The sequence below is a fragment of the Ovis aries genome, chromosome 17 (genome assembly GCF_016772045.2).
Source record: "Ovis aries strain OAR_USU_Benz2616 breed Rambouillet chromosome 17, ARS-UI_Ramb_v3.0, whole genome shotgun sequence".
Taxonomy (NCBI): domain Eukaryota; kingdom Metazoa; phylum Chordata; class Mammalia; order Artiodactyla; family Bovidae; genus Ovis; species Ovis aries.
In genome coordinates this window covers 5,859,635-5,879,487 of record NC_056070.1, presented here as the reverse complement: position 1 = coordinate 5,879,487, position 19,853 = coordinate 5,859,635, and the positions used below count along the sequence as shown (strand labels likewise).

At 46.3% G+C, this 19,853-nt stretch overlaps 1 long non-coding RNA gene across 3 annotated transcripts in view; it reads left to right on the top strand.

Moving 5' to 3' along the window:
* The first annotated feature begins 10,625 nt into the window (after positions 1 to 10,625).
* LOC105602703 (uncharacterized) overlaps positions 10,626 to 19,853 on the top strand; it is a 31,287-nt gene continuing 22,059 nt past the window's right edge. For all 3 annotated transcript variants that reach the window (XR_006056626.2, XR_009596830.1, XR_009596831.1), the window contains exons 1-2: positions 10,626 to 10,998; positions 18,394 to 18,546. This is a non-coding gene — a long non-coding RNA (uncharacterized LOC105602703). The remainder of the gene's footprint in view (positions 10,999 to 18,393; positions 18,547 to 19,853) is intronic.

The window sequence follows — 19,853 nt, the reverse complement described above, 5'->3', positions numbered from 1 at the left end:
GAGCCCGTGCTCTGCAACAGGAGAGGCCGCTGCAACGAGAAACCCAGGCACCGCGACTAGAAAGGAGCCCCGCTCGCCTCAACTATAGAAAAGGCTGAGCAGCAATAAAGACACAGCAGAGCACAAGAAAAAAAGTCCAGAAGAACAACTGAAGGCACCAAATTCACGGGGGGTGCCCTCTTAGCTCCCTTGGCTCATACCCCAGCTCCTAGCTCTCCTGGCCTATGGCCAGCTTTGGGGATGGGATGGGGCAGGAACTCTTTGTTTAGGCTTCATTTGACTGCAGGGGCCTCTCCTTGGGGTACTTGCTGATCGGCCAAAGCAGTGGTATAAGAAGAAGGCTCAGATTTCCACATTTGGAAGCCTTTCAAGAGATGCATGCCCTGGTCTCACCCTCAAACAAAGGGGACAGAACCAAATTCAAAGAAAGGCTTTTTCCCAGTCCCCCGGCACCAACTAAATATCATCCATCCATCCATTAAATAGCTGTGAAGCCCCTGCTGTGTGCTGCGCTGGGTGCTGGAATGACATGAAATGAATTGCACCCTCATCTCAAGCAAGGAAAACATACCAACTTTTCCACAGGGAAGACTCAGTGGGGAGGGAGCAAGAGCCAGGCCCTGGACGGGGAGGAGCACAGCTCCTGCACCCCAACAAGCCTGACCCTGTCATCTCTCTCTCCACCACTCTTACGTCACCCTGGGCCTGGGTGCCAAAGGTCCATGGTGCCAGGCACCCAGGGGATACCCTTGAACCCTCCACCTTGCTGGGAAACTTGCAAATCACCTACCAGTATGTTCGCCAGACTTCGGGAGTTACTCAAAAGTTTTCTGCACCAAATTCTTTCTGGAGCTGACAAATGATGATTCCTTTTGGATCAAATGTATATTTTTAAAGGGAAACAGTTTTCTATTGTGAATGGAAAGTAGGTCTCACCTCTGAATGGAGCCCATTTGTCAGTGCTCCTGGAGGCCTGGGAGATGATGATCTAGATGTTTCCAGGGTCAGGGAAGAATGGTCTGAGGACCCATCTCCCCCACTGGCTGCCCCCTTACTAAACAGCTTTCAAGTTTTAGGTGGTGAGGTTGGAGTCAAAAAGAGAATGGCCTGGAACTTGACACCTGAGTGTCCTCCAGCTCATAGAAGATCACTTCAGTGCAGATGGAGCCACCCCAAAAGAAAAAAATTGCAATTACTCAGCGGGTCCTGTGCCCCGTATTGAATCCGTCCTGCTCTATTCCTCACACACAAAGCAAGAGGCCCTTAGTCATTTGAAGAGATGGCCCACGGCACCAGTGTTGACTGAGGGCTCTGTCGGAACCACTTTCTCAATTCAGTTAACAAGCAGGGGCTGCCAAGGGCCCCTGGCCAGTGGCACGTAGCCCCGGATGGCACCTGAGGGAGGTGTTGCTGTAATTCTGGCTGCATCCTTCATGCTCCACCTGCGGACGCGGCACAGCCAGCTAGCTTTCAGCGAGGAGCCCCCTCCACCCCCAAAGCAGGACCGCAAGGTCCTTCTTCCCAGGCCCTGAGCACAGGCCCAGAGGAAGCTGCCTCTGCTGATGTGAGCAGAGCCTCTGAACAAAGGGGCCTGTGTGAGCCTCCACAACAGTATCTGTGGGTGCAGAGCCGAGTCTGGCTTGAGTGCTTGCAGTGCAGCAGTGGGCGTGCTGTGGAATACAGATCGCCCCCGAGCCTTGGGGGCTCTGCTTGTCAAGTGGCGAGGCCTGGCTCGGGCAGCCCAACATCCGGCTGTCAACAGCCTGCAGGCCTGTTTGCAGCATGGCCAGAGTCCTGTTTGGTGATTTGACAAGAGTCCCAGGCTCTCCTGGCACATCAGAATTCAGGGTTTGGTGCTGCCAGCATGGGCTGGCTGCTTCTGGAAGCTGGGGTGTTCTCCGCCATGGATCAGCTGCTGGCGGAGCTCAGGAGAGGCAGCTGGAAGGTCCCTGAAATGCCTCCGCCTCCTGCCCTCTATCCTCAAGCCCTCCCTCCATTACTCACAGGAAGACACGACGAGATGTTCCAAGACACTGTCTTGGAGAAGGGCTGAACACACGCCAGATTCTGACAAAGATAAGAAAAACAAGAGCTTATAGAAAACAGATTCGTCTGATTTTTTTTAACAATCAGACCTCTTTAATAATAATTAGTCACATCATTGTGGGACCCAGTCTAAAAAACACTGAGTCAGCTGAGATGCCTCCTGTATTTTCCCCTTTGATCCAGCTCCCATGCTTCTGTGTGAGCAATTTGCGAGAGGAGGCACATGGACTCAATGTGAAGGACTGCTGTTCATTTGCATCCCACTCAGTAAAATCATAAGCAGGGCAAGTGCCTCTCCTCCTTGATCCCATCGCTCTCCGGCATCCTTATTCTGCTCACACCTCCATCTTCTCTCCATTCACCTGGCTCATCCTGCCCCCTCTTCCTTCACCTTCCTTCCTAGGTCAGATCCCTCCATGCCTCTCAGCTCACACCAGGCAAAATCCCAACCTGGGCACACAGAATCCCTTACAACCTTGGCCTTTGTTCTAGTCTGGAGACTGAGCACTCGGGGAAATGGGCGTTCCTGGGTAGGCAGGGCCAGCCCAAGTTCAAGGTCCCCCACCTCTTCTACATATGCAGAAAGCAGACTTCATTTTATTGGGCTTCACTTTAGGGCACTTCACAGATAATCACATCTTTACAAATGAAAGGTCTGCGACAACCTGGCAGCCAGCAAGTCTGTGGGCACCATTTTTCCAGCAGCTTTTGCTCACTTCCTGTCTCTGGGTCACATGTTGGCAATTCTCAAAATATTTCAAACATTCTCATTGTCAGTACCTGAGTCTTGTGGGCCATATCTTCCTTTAGTTACTTCTCAACATCCCTTTTCCCCTTCTCTTGCAAACATCTTGCTGTCTACACATCTATTCATTCCCAACTCTTTGTACTCTGCTTCTGTCCACAGCCTACTACCAAACCCATATCTCTGAGGTGACCAGGGACTTCCTAGATAAAAAACTGAATGGACTAGTTGCAATCCTTTCCTTACTAGAACTTTCTGAGGCCTTTGAGAATATGGGCTATCCTTTGAAGCTTTGTGATCCCTTACATCTGTTCTCCCCTTCCTCTGACAAGGGTTCCTCTCCCACTGCCTGTCCCAGGTACCTGGCTATTCTCTGGAAATCTGTTCTGAATACCCCTTGCCTTCCATACACACCTCTGCTGAAGCTCATCCTCTCTTGGGGAAGGGATGTGCAGATAACTTTCATTCCCTCTTTCTAACCCAGACTTCTATCCCCAGCTTCTCCCATAGGCACAGTATTAATCCAGCGTTTCCAAAAGGGCAATTGGGACACTTCCTTGCACCTGAACTTCTGCTCAAAGTCACCAGGGCTGTCTCTAACTTTCCCCTCTTGCCTTGTCTTCCTCCTCCACTGCCCACTCATCTCTTCACTTGGCTGTCTGTTACTCATCCTTTAAGACCAAATATGTTGCCTTCTCTTCACTCATCTTCCACAACCATCTTGTATGTGTTCCCATAATACCCTGAGTCTGTCCCCACCATTGTGGAGTAGAAGTCTGTCCCCCAAATTGACACCTGAAGTCCTAACTCCCAGTACCTTGGAATGTGATCTTCTTTGGATCATTACAGATGTAATTAGGTAAGGTGAAGTCCTAATCCAATGTAACTAGTGACCTTATAAAAAGGGGAAATTTGGACACACAGACAGACACATGGAGTATGCTGTGTGAACATGAATGTCGGAATTGGGATGACGCTTCTAGAAGCCAAGGAAAGCCATAGATGGCCAGCAAACCACCGGAAGCTAAGGCAGGGGTATGGAGCAGATTCTTTCTCTCAGGTTCAGAAGGAATCAACCCTGCCAACACCTGGATCTCCCGCTTCTAGCCTCCAGAACTTTGAGACTACACATTTCTGTTGTCTAAGCCACCCAGTTTGTGGTACGTTCCTATGCAGCCCGAGGAAACCAGCATGCCCACTGTCACACTGTTGCGAGTGCATTCTCAGTCGCTCAGTTGTGTCTGACTCTTTGCGACCCCATGGACCGTAGCCCTCCAGGCTCCTCTGTCTGTGGGATTTCCCAGGCAAGAATACTGCAGTGGGTTGCCATCTTCCTTCTAGGGACTGAACCTGAGTTTCCTGCGTCCCCTGCACTGGCAGGTAGATCCTTCACTACTGCGCACGTGTACTGTGGTTATTACCTTTCGGGGTCCCCCACTCCTCCCTGTATCCTTGCATCTCCAGAACCAAAACCACTGTCTCCAAGCATAAAAAGTTTTGAGTAGTTGATGAATGAACTAATGAAAGTTCAGCCTTCCAAAAAAGTCAAGCTGCAGACTAAGCAGCTTCACTAATTCGCTGAATTCTAGCACACTAAGGTTCTTTTCTCCATCAGACCCTTTTCTGCCCATCTCATCCTGTGGCTACAGATCCTGCTGGGCAGCCTCCTCTAGGTTCCAGCTCCCTGACCACCCTGACTCTGTCCTTTGGTCTCTTCGGGCCCAGGGATGGCCAGGACATCACACTGGGGCTAGTCTCAGGTCCATTCCTTGGTGTCCCCTTCATTCTACCCACCCCCCAGAAACGGCTTCTTCATTTGACGCTGGTGAGTCATCTGTTTCCTGCTGGGACCCTGAGGAATATAGTCAGTGGGCAGGTAGGTAGGGAATGAGATGATAAACATGGTGCCAAAATAATTTGCTTGGGTTTGTTTTTTTAAGTCTTTTAAACCCCAGTGATTAAGTCCCTCCCAGTTTTGTTTTCAAAGCATCACTCAGCATTTTTACATAAAGCCTACTGTTTGACCTTATCTGGGCTTTGCTTGTGGCTCAGCTGGTAAAGAATCCACCTGCAATACAGGAGGACCTGGGTTCAATCCCTGGGTTGGGAAGATCCTCTGCAGAAGGGAAAAGCTACTCACTCCAGTGTTCTGGCCTGGAGAATTCCAGGGACTGTATAGTTCATGGGGTCGCAAAGAGTTGGACACGACTGAGCAACTTTCACTTCACTTTGACCTTATCTACGAATGTGGCTAAATGTAGAAACTAACATTGAATACCTAAAATTTGCAGGCAGAGTGATAGGCACTGGGTATCCAAAGAGGAAAAGACCCTGTTTCTTCTTGAGAAGACCCAGGGTTTAGTGGGGGAGACAGACGCAGGGAGGGCCCTGCACCTGGCCCTGGGCTTGGCCCGACATCCATGCCGATGCTGGAATGTGGGTAATCGCCTCCCAGTTTAGACTCCTAGATTAATACTGGTGCTTTGACTTCAGCTCTTTTTCATAAAATCATCCTCAGATTTTTTTCTTCAGATAAATGCCTTCTGACAGCCAAATACACACAAGATGATTATGTAACACGTTTTGGACTCAAACTTCATCTCATATCTTCTCTTTTCCTCACATTATAGGTTCCTTGTGTTGGCAATAACTTTAAACCATGAGCTGGACTGGCAGTTGCCAATTCTAGATGATCCTAAGACTGGCTCTATAAAAACAGGTTCCTGAGCCGTATAGTCATCTGATGAATCAAAACTTTTGGGGAGAACAAGTGCGTGGGATAAAGTGAGGCCTGGAGATCAAGATTTTTCCTTTTGAAATCCTTATAAGGATTCTGATGTTTGGTCTGTTTGGAAATTACTGGTTTGGATTAATTCTTATTTATAGTGAATATAACTTAGGCTAAGTTTTTCCCAAACGTGGCTCCTTGGCCATCTGGGTGTGTTATATTGGCATGGGGATAGACATGTAGATCAATAGGATATAATTGAGGGTCTCAAAATAAACCTTTATATTTATGGGCAATTGATTTTCTTCAAGGGCATCAAAACCACTCAATAGGGGAAAGAATAGACCTTCCAACAAATGGTTCTGGGGAAACTGGACATCCATATACATAAGCATGAGGTTGGACCTTGTCTCATACACAAAAGTTAATTCAAAATGGATCAATGACCTAAATCTAAGAGCTCAAACTATAAAACTCATAGAAGAAAATAAGCACAAATTTTCATGACCTTAGATTAGGCAGTACTTTCTTAAATATGACACCAAATGCTCAAGAAATTTTTAAAAAATAAATAAGTATGTATTTTATTTATTGTTTGATAAATTTGACTTTGCAAAAATTAAAATCTCTTGTGCATCAAAAAATTGTCAAGACAATGAAAAGATAACTCACAGAATAGAGGAAAATATTTGCAAATCATATATCTGATAAGGGATTAATATCCAGAATATATAAAGAACTCCTACAACTCAACAATAACAACACCAAAATATCCAAACAATACCTACACAGCAGTAGATAATCTGCCTGAAAGACCTCTGCCATCCCCCAAAGAAAGATGACCTTGCCTGAAACAATTCATTCTCTGCCAGAATAACTTCCTTGCTTCAGCTCCTCCTGCCTATAAAAATCTTCAATTTGTATAGCTCTTAGGCACTCCTGTCTGCTATGCTGGAATGATGACTAGGTCATGACCCATTCAGTAAAGCCAATTATATCTTTAAATTTAAAAAAAAAACTCAAATAGCCCAATTTAAAAAATGGGCAAAGTACTTCAATAGACTTTTCTTCAAAGAAAATCTACAAATGATCAATGAGCACATGAAAAGATGCTCCACATTCCTAGCCATTCAGTTCAGTTCAGTCGCTCAGGCTCAGTCATGTCCGACTCTGCAACCCCATGAATCGCAGCACGCCAGGTCTCCCTGTCTATCACCAACTCCCAGAGTTCACTCAAACTCAAGTGCATCGAGTTGGTGATGCCATCTCATCCTCTGTAGTCCCCTTCTCCTCCTGCCCCCAATCCCTCCCAGCATCAGTCTTTTCCAATGAGTCAACTCTTCGCCTGAGGTGGCCAAAGTACTGGAGTTTCAGCCTCAGCATCAATCCTTCCAATGAACACCCAGGACTGATCTCATTTAGAATGGACTAGTTTGATATCCTTGCAGTCCAAGGGACTCTCAAGAGTCTTCTCCAACACCACAGTTCAAAAGCATCAATTCTTCGGTGCTCAGCTTTCTTCACAGTCCAACTCTCACATCCATATGTGACCACTGGAAAAACCATAGCCTTGACTAGATGGATTTTTGTTGGCAAAGTAATGTTTCTACTTTTGAATACAATATTTAGGTTGGTCATAACTTTTCTTCTAAAGAGTAAGCATCTTTTAATTTCATGGCTGCAATCACCATCTGCAGTGATTTTGGAGCCCAGAAAAATAAAGTCTGACACTGTTTCCACTGTTTCCCCATCTATTTACCATGAAGTGATGGGACCAGATGCCATGATCTTCGTTTTCTGAACGTTGAGCTTTAAGCCAACTTTTTCACTCTCCTCTTTCACTTTCATCAAGAGGCTTTTTAGTTCCTCTTCACTTTCTGCCGTAAGGGTTGTGTCACCTGCATATCTGATATTGATATTGATATTGATTGATATTTCTCCTAGTCATTGCTGCTGCTAAGTCACTTCAGTTGTGTCCGACTCTCTGCGACCCCATAGACGGCAGCCTGGCAGGCTCCCCTATCCCTGGGATTCTCCAGGCAAGAACACTGGAGTGGGTTGCCATTTCCTTCTCCAATGCAGGAAAGTGAAAAGTGAAAGTGAAGTCGCTCAGTTGTGTCTGACTCTTAGCGACCCCATGGACTGCAGCCTACCAGGCTCCTCCGTCCATGGGATTTTCCAGGCAAGAGTACTGGAGTGGGGTGCCATTGCCTTTTCCATCCTAGTCATTAGGGAAATGCAAATCAAAACCACTAAGAGCTATCACTTCACACCCACTTGGAAAGCTGGGTTTCCCAAGTGGCTCTGGAGGTAAAGAACCTGCCTGCCAATGCAGGAGACATAAGAGTTTAATTCCTGTCAAGATCCCCTGCGAAGATCTCCTGGAGGAAGCCATGGCAACCCATTCCACTATTTGTGCCTGGAGAATCCTATGGACAGAGGAGCCTGGCAGGCCATGGTCCATAGGGTTGCAAAGAATTGGACATGACTAATATGACTTAGCACACACAGAATAGCTATGATTAAAAGAAAAAAAAGATGAACAAGTGTTGCTGAGGAGATGGAGAAATTGGAAACCTCAAACATAGCTGGTGGAAATGCAGTCATTCAGCCTCTGTGGAAAACAACTGTGCCATTTCCTCATGATCTAGAAATTACATTATCTTAGGCATATACCCACAAGAATTTGAAACATACGTCCATACAAAAACTTGTACGCAAATGTTCATATTAGCATATTCATAATATCCAAAAAGTGGAAATAATCCAAATGACTATCAGCTGATGAATGGATAAATAAAATATGGTATATGTCCACACAATGAAAAATTATTCAGCTATAAAAAGGAACAAAATAGTGAGATGTGCTATGATATGGATGAACTTTGAAAACATTATGCTAAGTGAATGGAGCCAGTCACAAAGGAATTTATGTTGTATGAGTCTATATACTCTATATATTGTAAAACTCTATGCTCAGAGTAGGCAAAGCCAGAGAGATCAGAAAGCAGTGATTGCCAAAGGCTGGGGTATAGGGGTAACCTGGAGAGTGACTGCTAATGAATATGTGTTTCTTTTTGGGGGATAAAAATGTCCTGGAATTAGATAGTGGTGATGATTGTACAACTCAGTGAAAGCACACCAAACAAAAACCCCTGTGTATTTGAGGCCTAGGAATGTGCATTTGAAACAAATCCTCAAGATGATTTTTAGGCCACTGAGATTTGAAAACGGCAGTGTTTCATTTGTAATCACTTTATCCCCTGAAAATTTGAAACATTTAAAATCTGTTTCAGAAAGAAAAAAAAAGGCAAAAAGCAGACAACCAGAGTATGGAAAGCAATCATTCAGTGAACAACTATTTAGCTGCTGCCTGCTATGTAGCAGGTAGCATGCTGGGCCCAGTGAACCCATCCCAAACCCTGTCTTTTAGTTTAGAGCTTGGGCGGGATGCAGCATGCAGACACAGAGCTTCAGTACCAAGAGAGTCGGGACATCTGCATTAATGGAGGTTTGTGCAAAGCCTGGCAAGTCAACAAAGGAGCCTCAAGCTGGGCCCGGAGGAGCCAAACAATGAGGTACTATCTGAGCTGGGGCTCAAGGTCTGCACGCTTGGGGAGGTAGAAGAGAGTAGGATTGAGGGAAGGGGGATGCTTCCAATTGGAAGTGAAAGTGTTAGTCGCTCAGTAGTATCTGACTCTTTGGGATCCCATCGACTGTAACCCTCCAGGCTGCTCTGTCCATGGGATTCTCCAGACAAGAATACTGGAGTGAGTAGCCATTTCCTTCTCCAGGGGATCTTCCTGACCCAGGGATCAAACCGGGGTCTCCTGCATTGCAGACAGATTCTTTACCATCTAAGTCACCAGGGAAGCCAATCAGAGGAACAGTCTGTGTAAAATGCACAGAGAACTTGGCATATTACAGCATCTGTAACAAGCTGGAATCTCTCCCAAGGGAGGACAGTCAGGAGAGGAAGCAGAGAGCTGGCTCATTGCGCAGCGAGGCGCCATTGGAGAGTTTAGAAAACAAAGATACCAGTCCTAGATTGGGAAGAGCCATCTGATGGCAGGATGGGAGACTGGGGCAGAGAGAAGAGAGGAGCTGAAAGGCTGGAAGGAAGAAGGCTCGAATGATACACTGAAGGTCTAAACTAAGGCAACAGAAGGGCAAGGAGGAGACAGAGTGGTGCTATACACATTTAGAGCCCCAGGGGACGGACAGAATGCTTTGTAGGACCCTTAGCAGCCTCACTGACCTCTACCTACTAGATGCTAGTTGCGCATCCCAGTTGTGAAAAACAAAAGTATCTCCAGAAATTGCAAGGTGCTTTTGAGTGCCTACCTGAGAGGCAGCTGAGACTCCAATAAGCTTAGACTCCATTGATCTGGTTGTAGGACCATTTTTGTGTTGTTTGCTAATAAACATCTGAGGGGACGCAGAATCCATTCTGAGTTGTTCCGTGATTGTGAGGGAGTTAGGGAGCAGACTTGTAGCCTCAACTTCCTCTCACAAACAGGAAACCTCTCTGGTTACCAAACAGAGGGCGACTGTGACCAACCAGGTGGTACTAGTAGTGAAGAACCCGTCTGCTGATGCAGGAGGCGTAAGAGATGGAGGTCAGAGATGCAGGTTAGAGATGTCAGGAAGACCCCCTGGAGGGGTGAATGGCAACCCTCTCTATTCTTGCCTGGAGAGTTTCCTGGACAGAGGAGGCTGATAGGTTACAGTTCATAGAGTCGCAAAGAGTTGGACACGATTGAAGCGACTTAGCACACACATGTGAACAACCAACTTGACTGAGGTCGCTCGGCCCCAGGGCAGTTTTGCTGTTTTCTGACTGGACAAGGGTCAACATCCCTTGTTTTAAATTAAACAAGGAGGTCATTAGACTGAAGTCACTTTTAGTATCTTGGTAGCAAACTAATACTTAAGCCTAAAATCCCTCGAGGTCAAGAAATCAGAATTTAAGGACAACCAATCACAGCCCACCAACCAGGCTTTCTCAAGTAAGGCAACTACTTAAGCTACAGCCAATCGAATCACTTCCTTGCTTTACTTCCTCCTCTTCTTTACAGAAGTTTCCCCCTCCCATCTACGTCTGTCAGTGGAGTGTTCCTAATCACTTCTGGTTTGGTGTTCGCAGACTAGAATGGATTTTTGCTCCAGTGAACTCTTAAAATTTTTAATGTGCTTCAGTCTATCTTTTAACGCTAGAAATAGAGAAGCCCCGAGAGAGAGCCCCTGGCCAAGAGAAATAGGAGAGATACAAACAGAGTGAGCTCCCAAGACCAGAAACTTCAGAATGCACAGAATGGGTTTCTTCTGGGTTTCTCAAGCAGTTGTTTACAGGAATCCTCACCCCAAACTCAAGGATCTGTGATGATGACCACAGCAGGGCCCAAGGATAGCTCTGCCCAGCTTTGAGACAAAGCAGACCTCCTCAGCAGAGAGCTCACCGGGATAGCTATTGCACCAGGTAAGAGTCACAGTCTGCCTGAGTGGGAAAGGACCCTGGGAGATCTTGCCTGTTATCACTCCTAAGAGTCCTGTGCCCACATCCTTGCTAGGTCCGGAATCCATCCATACCTGTCTGTTCCCTCTACCACCACCTGGTCCATGCCAGCATCACCTCCCACCTGGAGGGCTGCCATTGCTTCCTAACTAGAATTCTAGTTTCTTTCCTCTTCTCTTAGAGCCTACTCTCTATACAGTCTCCAGAATGATGATTGTAAGTAAATCTGTCTTGTCTTTTCCTGATGACATCCCTTCGGTGGGCTTCCATGCTATTTAGAATAATTCCACAATCCTTACTTGTTTTTGCAAAGCTCTGCAAGTCTGCATCCCAACTTCATCCAGCCCTTAGCTCTTCACCAAACTCCAGCCACAGGGGCCTCCTTTTGGTTTCTGAAATGTGCTTAGATCTTTCCCATCTGAGGGCCTTGGACTCTGATGGACTGTCTTCCAGGAGTAGTTTCCTCCAAGTCTTCCTGTGGCTGCCTCCTCCTCCTTGGGGCTCAGCTCAGATGAGACCCTCCCAGAGAGGTCTCCCTTGCCTCCCCTAGCTCGCAAAGCTCCTGATGTCCCCGCCTTCCCAGTCACACCAGCCCTTTCTCCTGCGCTGTCTCTTTCACTGTAGGGAATTAGCTTGCTTGTTGTTTGGTTGACCCTTTACTCCTCCCTCTAAAATGCAAGATCCTCCAAAGCAAAGGATTGCTCAGACCTAGCACATGGTCTGGTGTGGCCCAGGCACTCTATGGGTGTTTCATGAAGAGATGAATGACCTTAAGATTGGTGCCAGAATAAATCCATTTAACATGTTATGTGCACAGTGATGACCAAGACCAGATCCCTTGATATCCTTGTCTTCCCTAGAAATTAAGAGCTGTCTTTACCGACTACTGTGAAGGCCTACCTGCAGGTCTCCACATGTTTTGGATCTCCCCCTCACCCTCCCCACTGCCAAAGAGTGGGGAGGTCCTTGTTGACAGTAGACCATTGCTCCGATCCTGTGGCTCCCTCCTCTTCTTCCCCCTCCTCCCTCTCTTCCTCTCTCTGGCTTGTTCCTGAAAAATTACTTGTTAGCTGAATAACTTAACATCAAATCCTTCTTCCTGTTAACATACAGAAGCCCCGTGATTCAGTTCGAAAGACTCCAATTGGCTGCACTTTAGCTTTTGGCCTCTTTTTTCAAATGATTAATGATCTATAAACAAACACGGAGAATGGTTAAAGCACCTGCTATTTAGAGGCCCCGTGTGGGGAATCCTTTTTGTAAATGGAAGGACTGCCTGGTTTATCTTCTGTGTAAATATGGATTTTCTTATTTTGGATGCTGTGTTGGTTACACCTGCACCATTAATGTGAATCCAACATGCCCTGCTGTCACTTCTGTCTCTTTTCACCTGATCACTCCATTTAGTCACTCAACACACCTTTATTGAGCACCTACTATGTGCCAAAGAGACAAACAAGGAAGGCCCTGTCCTTGGTGATGCTCTATCCGTCAGAGAAAATGGACAAGAGAATGATCAAATAGAGTCTGACAGGAGAAGAGCCCCTCGCCAAGCCCCAGGTGATCAGGGAGGACTTTCATGACGATCCTTGTGCTGTCTGGGGGGAGATGAGTGGCAGCTTGCCAAACAGATGGAAGGCAAGGCACCCAGAGGGCAAAGGGCCTTCATGTTCAAAGACAAAGAGGGGTGAATGGGCTTTGCAGAAGGCCCCCAGCCATGTGTGGATGTGGAATGCTAAAGGGCTAAATCTGAGGAGTAAGCAGAACCATGAAACTACACGGAGGACTTGGGATTTTATTCTTAAAGTGATGGGGGACCACTGATGGACATTATAGGGAATACGTGAAAGGCCAGGGACAAACTGCACTACTAAAAGATGACTTAAGCAGCTCTTGTGGAGCTTGAGAGGGGGAGGATCGGTGTCCGAAGATCTGTTAAAAGACATCGTCTTAGTCCATCCAGGCTGTTGTAACAGAACACCATAAATTAAAAAGTGAAAGTAGCGTGAAATTCGCTCAGTTGTGTCTGGCTCTTTGTGACCCCATGGACTGTACATGTCCATGGAATTCTCCAGGCCAGAATACTGGAGTGGGTAGCCTTTCACTTCTCCAGGGGATCTTCCCAACCCCAGGATCGAACCCAGGTCTCCCACGCTGCAGGTAGATTCTTTCCCAGCTGAGCCACAAGGGAAATCCAAGAATACTGGAGTGGGTAGCCTATCCCTTCTCCAGGGGATCTTCCTGACCCAGGAATCGAACCAGGGTCTCCTGCATTGCAGGCAGATTCTTTACCAGCTGAGGTACCAGAGGTGGAGGGTGGTGATTTATAAATAACAAACATTTATTAATCACAGTTCTAGAAGCAAGGATGTCAAGGATCAAGATGCTGGCAGGTCTGGTGTCTGATGAGAACCTGTTCCCCACTGATGACTATCTTCTTGACACAGCCTCACATGCAGGCAGAGACAAGCAAGCTTTCCAGAGTCTCTTTTTATAAGGGCACTAATCCCATTCACAGGGGCTCAGCATTCAAGATCTAATCATCTCTCACAAGCCCCGCCTCTAAATACCGTCACACCAGAGGGTTAGGATTTCCCGCATAGGTGTTTGAGGAGGATACATTCAAATCACAGCAGATATCAAAGTTATCTAGGTGAGAAACAAGAAGTCTTTGAACCTGAGATTTTTATCCTTGGACACAGTGGTGCCCGGGGGAGGGGTGTCCTCACTGAGCTTTGGAGAATCTAGAAACTCTTTTGTTGAAAATGTGGTATCTGTGTGCATAAAGAGGACCCACAGCTTTCACGAAATGTGCAAAGGGATCTGAGACTCTCAATCAAGGTCGTGCAGTGAGGACAGAGATATCAAACTCCACAGATTTACTGGGATATGTGATAGATGGGAGAAAGGTGGAGAGAATAGGAAGGGGTGAAGCCAAAGGCGATGTTTTCTGACTTGGGATATGATTTAGAAAATTGTGTATCTTTCTAGAATCCTGGCAAAATCATAGTTTTGGAGCAGAGGGTAGGAGAGGGGGAGGAGATAAATCACTCATTCATCAATTACTGAGTTCTTACTTTGTCTTCAGTACTCTTCTTGGTGCTGAGGATTCAGCTATATAAAGAAACTTGCATTGTAGTGAGGGTAAACAGATAAACACCTTCATAGAAGGTGGTGATCACTGGTGGGATGGACAGTGGGCTTGCTACTTTGGGATGGACAAGGGGTTGCTACTTTGGCAGGCTGGTCAGAGACACTTCTGTGAACAGCTCATATTTCAACAGAAACCTGAGTTAGGTGAGGGAGAGAGGTTTGTGGCTATCCGATCTGGGACTGTCATATTCTAGGCTGAGGGACTAAGCAGGACAAACGCCCTGTGATAAGTACATCCTTGGCTTACTGGAGAAAGAGCATGGAAGATAGCTTGGGTTGAGCAGAGTGAATCATGAGAAAAGATCAGGTGATGAGGTGGAGCATGGTGATAGAAGCTGGATCATTTGGACCTCAATCCTGGAGGATTATAGTGATAATTATGAATTTTTTTTTTTCCCTAGGTGAAATGGCAAACTATTGGCAAACCATTGGCAAACCATTGGCAAATGCTAAGTAAAGAGAAGGACCCAACTTCAGTTTGGGACATGTTGATTTTGGAAGAGTGCGTACTCTGATGTTGGGAGGGATTGGGCAGGAGGAGAAGGGGACGACAGAGGATGAGATGGCTGGATGGCATCACTGACTCAATGGACATGAGTTTGGGTAAACTCCGCGAGTTGGTGATGGACAGGGAGGCCTGCTGTTCTGTGATTCATGGGGTTGCAAAGAGTCGGACACGACTGAACGACTGAACTGAACTGAACTGTGAGACATCCAGGTGGAGGGGTGCAGCAGGCGTTGGATATGAACCAACAAGGGCTGACGTTTGGGTGTATTTGTGAGCGTCATCATCACAGAGATGGTGGTGGAGGTCCTGGTTGTGAACAGATTTCTCTTGAATATTTTAGTGTATGATGAGAAGGGGAGGCAGCTGAGGGAACTAGGAGAGGAGGAGCTTAAAAAGAAGCTTGAAAACGAAGGAAATGGCAACCCACTCCAGTATTCTTGCCTGGAGAATCCCATGGACGGAGGAGCTGGTGGGCTACAGCCCAAGGGTCGCAAAGAGTCGGACATGACTGAGCAACTTCACTTTCACCTTGAAAAAGAGGAGCAAGAGAGGAAAGAGAAGAATTAGGAAAGAGGGAATAGTCAAAGTAATGGGGAAGAGATTTTGAAGATTAACAGTCTCAGATGTTGCAGAGAGTTAATACAAGTTTCAACGTGTATGCTTTGCATTTCTCAGACTGTAAGATAGTGCAGAGGGGTTGCAAGTGGGAAGATTACAGTGGGCTAAGGAATCAATGAGCAGTGAAGTGAGGCAGTATAGACATCATCCCAAATTGATCAGCCTGGGCCAGATAGTTTACTGTCTATGCTTCTGGGCCATGACCATTGTCTCATGGCCAAACTGCAGGTTCACATTATAGTCAGGAGGACACAACCAAAATATCTCGTGTCAAGTGGTGGGATGGCAGACAGATCAGGAGGTTGTGGTCATAGGCTTTATGTGGATTGGGGAGCAAGCAAAACCAGGTAGATTCTGATAAAGGGGAGCTAACTGAAGAGTAAGTGTCCAAAGATACTGATAAGCTTGAAGTGTAGGTAGAGTGAGCATAACAGGGTTTGGGGCTGGAAGAGCAGGAGACTGAGATCCAAGGAGATACTGGAATTGTGATTTGAAATGTGAAATAGAGAAAAGCCCAGGGTGTAGTTTCAGGAAAATTTGGGTAAAGTGGAGCAGAGGTGAAGTTTACTGGCTTCAAAGAGAGAAAAAATAATTCTGTTAATGTAAGCTAGTAATTGGGGAAGCGGCTAATAGTAGATTACAACTATGCCAATCTAGGGAAGATGGTTTGCCTAAACAATTTGGTGGCTCCTAAGCAGCATTTGGGCTTCCTGGGTGGGCACTCGTGGAAAAGAACCCTCTTAACAATGCAGGAGACATGAGAGGAGTAGGTTCGATTCTTGGGTCGGGAAGATTCCCCTGGAGTAGTTCATGGCAACCCACTCTAGTACTCTTGCCTGGAAAGTCCCATGGGCGGAGGAGCCTGGCAGGCTACAGTCCATAGGGTTGCAAAGAGTCAGACATGACTGAAGTAACTTAGCATGCACAAAAGCAGCATTTATTTATTTTTCCAATGGAATAAAACAAATTATCAGAAAGTATCATTCTTAATTTTAAAAGAATATTTCCAGAAAATTACTGTGTGTGTGTATGTGTACACGCAGCTCTGGACGAAAATGTAAAATGTATTCCTAACTGTGTGTTGTGATTAAAAAAGATGAAGCTAAGATGGCATGAACTACAGAGCAGGATTTTTGCAGGAAGGTGGAGGAGGGTGGAAGATGAGAGGGGGAGCTACAGTCTCAGCTTTTGGCTTGAGCCACATGGACCCCAAAATGGCCCGGGCAGACCCACAGGAGTAGAGGGTACCTGGTTTAGAGCTGCTGATAAAGGAAGCCATTCCACTGGGGTGCAGAATTGCTAATACCTGAGCGCACCCAGAACAAGGTATGATCATTACAAATGGCATGATTTGGGGATGTAGGCTTGAGTTACAATATCCAGGAACCATAACACAGCAACAATTAAATACCCTTGTTTTGAGAGAGAAGCGCCGTCTGGCTTAAATTTAGCCGATGCAGCTTTGTGAATGCCGCCTTGGTTTCTCAGAAGCTTCATCCTCAAGAGTCTTGTGTAAGCAGAGAGGGTGAATGTTGATTTTTCCCTCTCAGTGTAAATTTCACTCGACTTTTCCCTTTCAGAGTTCGTATTACCTTTTTTTCACTTTTATTATCCTGTCTATTTTGTTACTGTGCTCTGTGAACTTTGCCTGTGGCACTATAAACCTGGGGACCAAATACTTGGCTTTAGCTGCAAGAATGAAGACATTAAAGGAACAGGTCTCAGGCTTCTCAAACAGGTTTTTGCGTCCTTGGAGTTTGCACCGTGCCCTTTGTGGCAGCGACCAACCGCTATTCTGAAAACTCCTCTCCATTTCCTCCTGAGGAAACAGAGACTGTTTTCCCAGCTTCCCTTGCAGTTAAGTATGGCCACGTGACTAAATTTTAGCCAATGGAGTGTGGAGACAGAGAGGGCAGGCGTGGCTTCCAGGCCCCACCCCTAGAAACGGCTGCGTTCAGTCTTGTCCCACTTCCCCCATCTGTAGGCTGAGTTTCCATGTAGTGGCAGAACTGGGAGCTTTCTGCTGAAAAGAGTAGAGACTCAGCCAGCCTGGACCCTGGACTGCATGGAGCAGAGGCTCCTTCCACACCCCTCCCATCCCTGGTTTGTAGCACTTTATTAGAAGGAGAAAGATACATTGTTTCAGTTCAGTTTGGTTCAGTCGCTCAGTCCTGTCTGACTCTTTGCGACCCCATGAATCGCAGCACGCCAGGCCTCCCTGTCCATCACCATCTCCCAGAGTTCACTCAAACTCACGCCCATCGAGTCGCTGATGCCATCCAGCCATCTCATCCTCTGTCGTCCCCTTCTCCTCCTGCCCTCAACCCCTCCCAGCATCAGAATCTTTTCCAGTGAGTCAACTCTTCGCCTGAGGTGGCCAAAGTATTGGAGCTTCAGCTTCAGCATCAGTCCCTCCAATGAACACCCAGGACTGATCTCCTTTAGGATGGACTGATTGAATTTCTTTGCAGTCCAAGGGACTCTCAAGAGTTTTCTCCAACACCATGGTTCAAAGGCATCAATTCTTCGGCGCTCAGCCTTCTTCACAGTCCAACTCTCACATCCATACACGACCACTGGAAAAACCATAGCCTCGACTAGATGGACCTTTGTTGGCAAAGTAATGTCTCTGCTTTTCAATATGCTGTCTAGGTTGGTCACAACCTTCCTTCCAAGGAGTAAGCTACATTGTTTATTGGAGTTTATCTGTGATAGCAGTCCACATTGCTTTAACTGCTACACCCGTGCCTACCTAGATGCTCAACCCTGGGTGCCAACTGGATCTCCATATTCATTTAGAGTTTGCCTTTGAAACTGAAATAAATTGGTGATTTCATTTTATCTCTCCACAGAGTCATCGCTTAGTGTTTTGAAAAGAAACTTTTTTAGTTGCTTTCATTTCCACTTACATTTATATTTTCTTGCCATGGTTAAAAAAAAAGCAAGCAGTGGATCACTCCCTGCTTTCCTGGCCCCACTGAAGTCCACAAAGTTGGTATCTACCCAGCAGGTGCTCCTTAAATGTTGCTCAGCTGATGGTTGAGTTTGCTTTAAGAAATTATTTTTCCTCACTTTTGTAGGTCCTCGACTTAATTTACAGTGAAGACAAGCCAAGTATTAGTGGAAATTCCCAGTGATTGTAAATAACGATGACGCACACATTGGGCAGTGCAAGATGCCAGCATGGTTCTATACATTTTCCACACATTATCAGCAATCTAAAACCCTGCAAGGTAGGTATTAGTACCTTCTTTTTTTTTTTTTTTTTGCTGTTCTGAAACAGAACCTGAGAATAGCTACAGGACTCATCAAGGTCACACGGCTAGTGATTGATTTGTGCCAAGATTCTGAATTAGATCTGAGCAGCTCTAAAGCCCAACCCTGACGCATCTGCTTTCCAGATGTGCGCTTTTAGCTTGCTCACCTTATGCCTGCTCATCCCTTTCTTCTACTTTCCATTGATAACAGTTTTCCTAGTTCTGCTCATTGACTGGTCAACACAGTGTACCCTGAATTCAGCCAGGGTCACTTCATTTTAACAGAGGAAACAGAACCCAGGCCAGTCAGTGCAGGGAGCCTCAGGCCTGCTTTGATAGGTATTAGAATTTATAAATATTTGCATAATTCCTCCAGCAGATAGATGAGTATGTATTGCTCACTATTAGAGAGCAACAGTGAAATGCAGTATCTATTGGGCTCCTTTTAATCGCCTTGTTCAAAGTTAAAAAAAAAATGCTGGTGGATGTTAAAATTCTGGAGGTCACATATCACATTTTAGAAAAGAACTGGCACCCCATCCTCCTTCAAGCCTTGCACAGGCCTGGAACGTGGATTGCGTTTGCTAAACTCGTTTACATTTGAATATGTTTTCTGTTAAAAACTGGTGTGTGTGCTAAGTTAAAGCAAGGCAACCAGGAGGTGTGCATGGGTGTGGAGAAGCGGAAAGGAGGAACTACTTAGCTGTGGGTATGAGGGGGTCATTTTAAGGCTCACTTTGTTATTTTCACTTGCTTAGTCATGTCTGACTCTGCGACCCCATGGACTGCAGTATGCCAGGCTTCCCTGTCCTTCACCGTCTCCTGGTGTTTGATCAAACTCATGCCCATTGAATCACATCCACTAAGGCTTACTAGCTTGCTAAAAAAAAATGATCCTAGCATGTTTGGCGCCCAAGTCCAGTAGCTGTCTTACCTCAATTGCATTTCTAAACCCTCCAGGAAAAAAAACTTGTCCGTGGACGTGAGCTGATGCTATAAGTCCCTTCCAACTCTAAGAGTTAAGAGGACTGGCTCTGAAAGCACGCAGCCCAGGTCAAAATTCTGACCCAGTCAACCTGGGGCAACGGGCTCAGCCTAGCTGAGCCTCCTTCTCTTCAGCACTGAAATACCTTTGATGCTGTGACCTTACCACAGGGTTGCCTTTGGGGCTAAATCGCCCCTGTAAAGCATTTACCATAGTGCTTGGCACAGAGAAACTGCATAGTGGGTGTGAGCAGTGGAGCCTGGCTTTCATTTTGTCCTGTCACTGAAATCTTAACGCA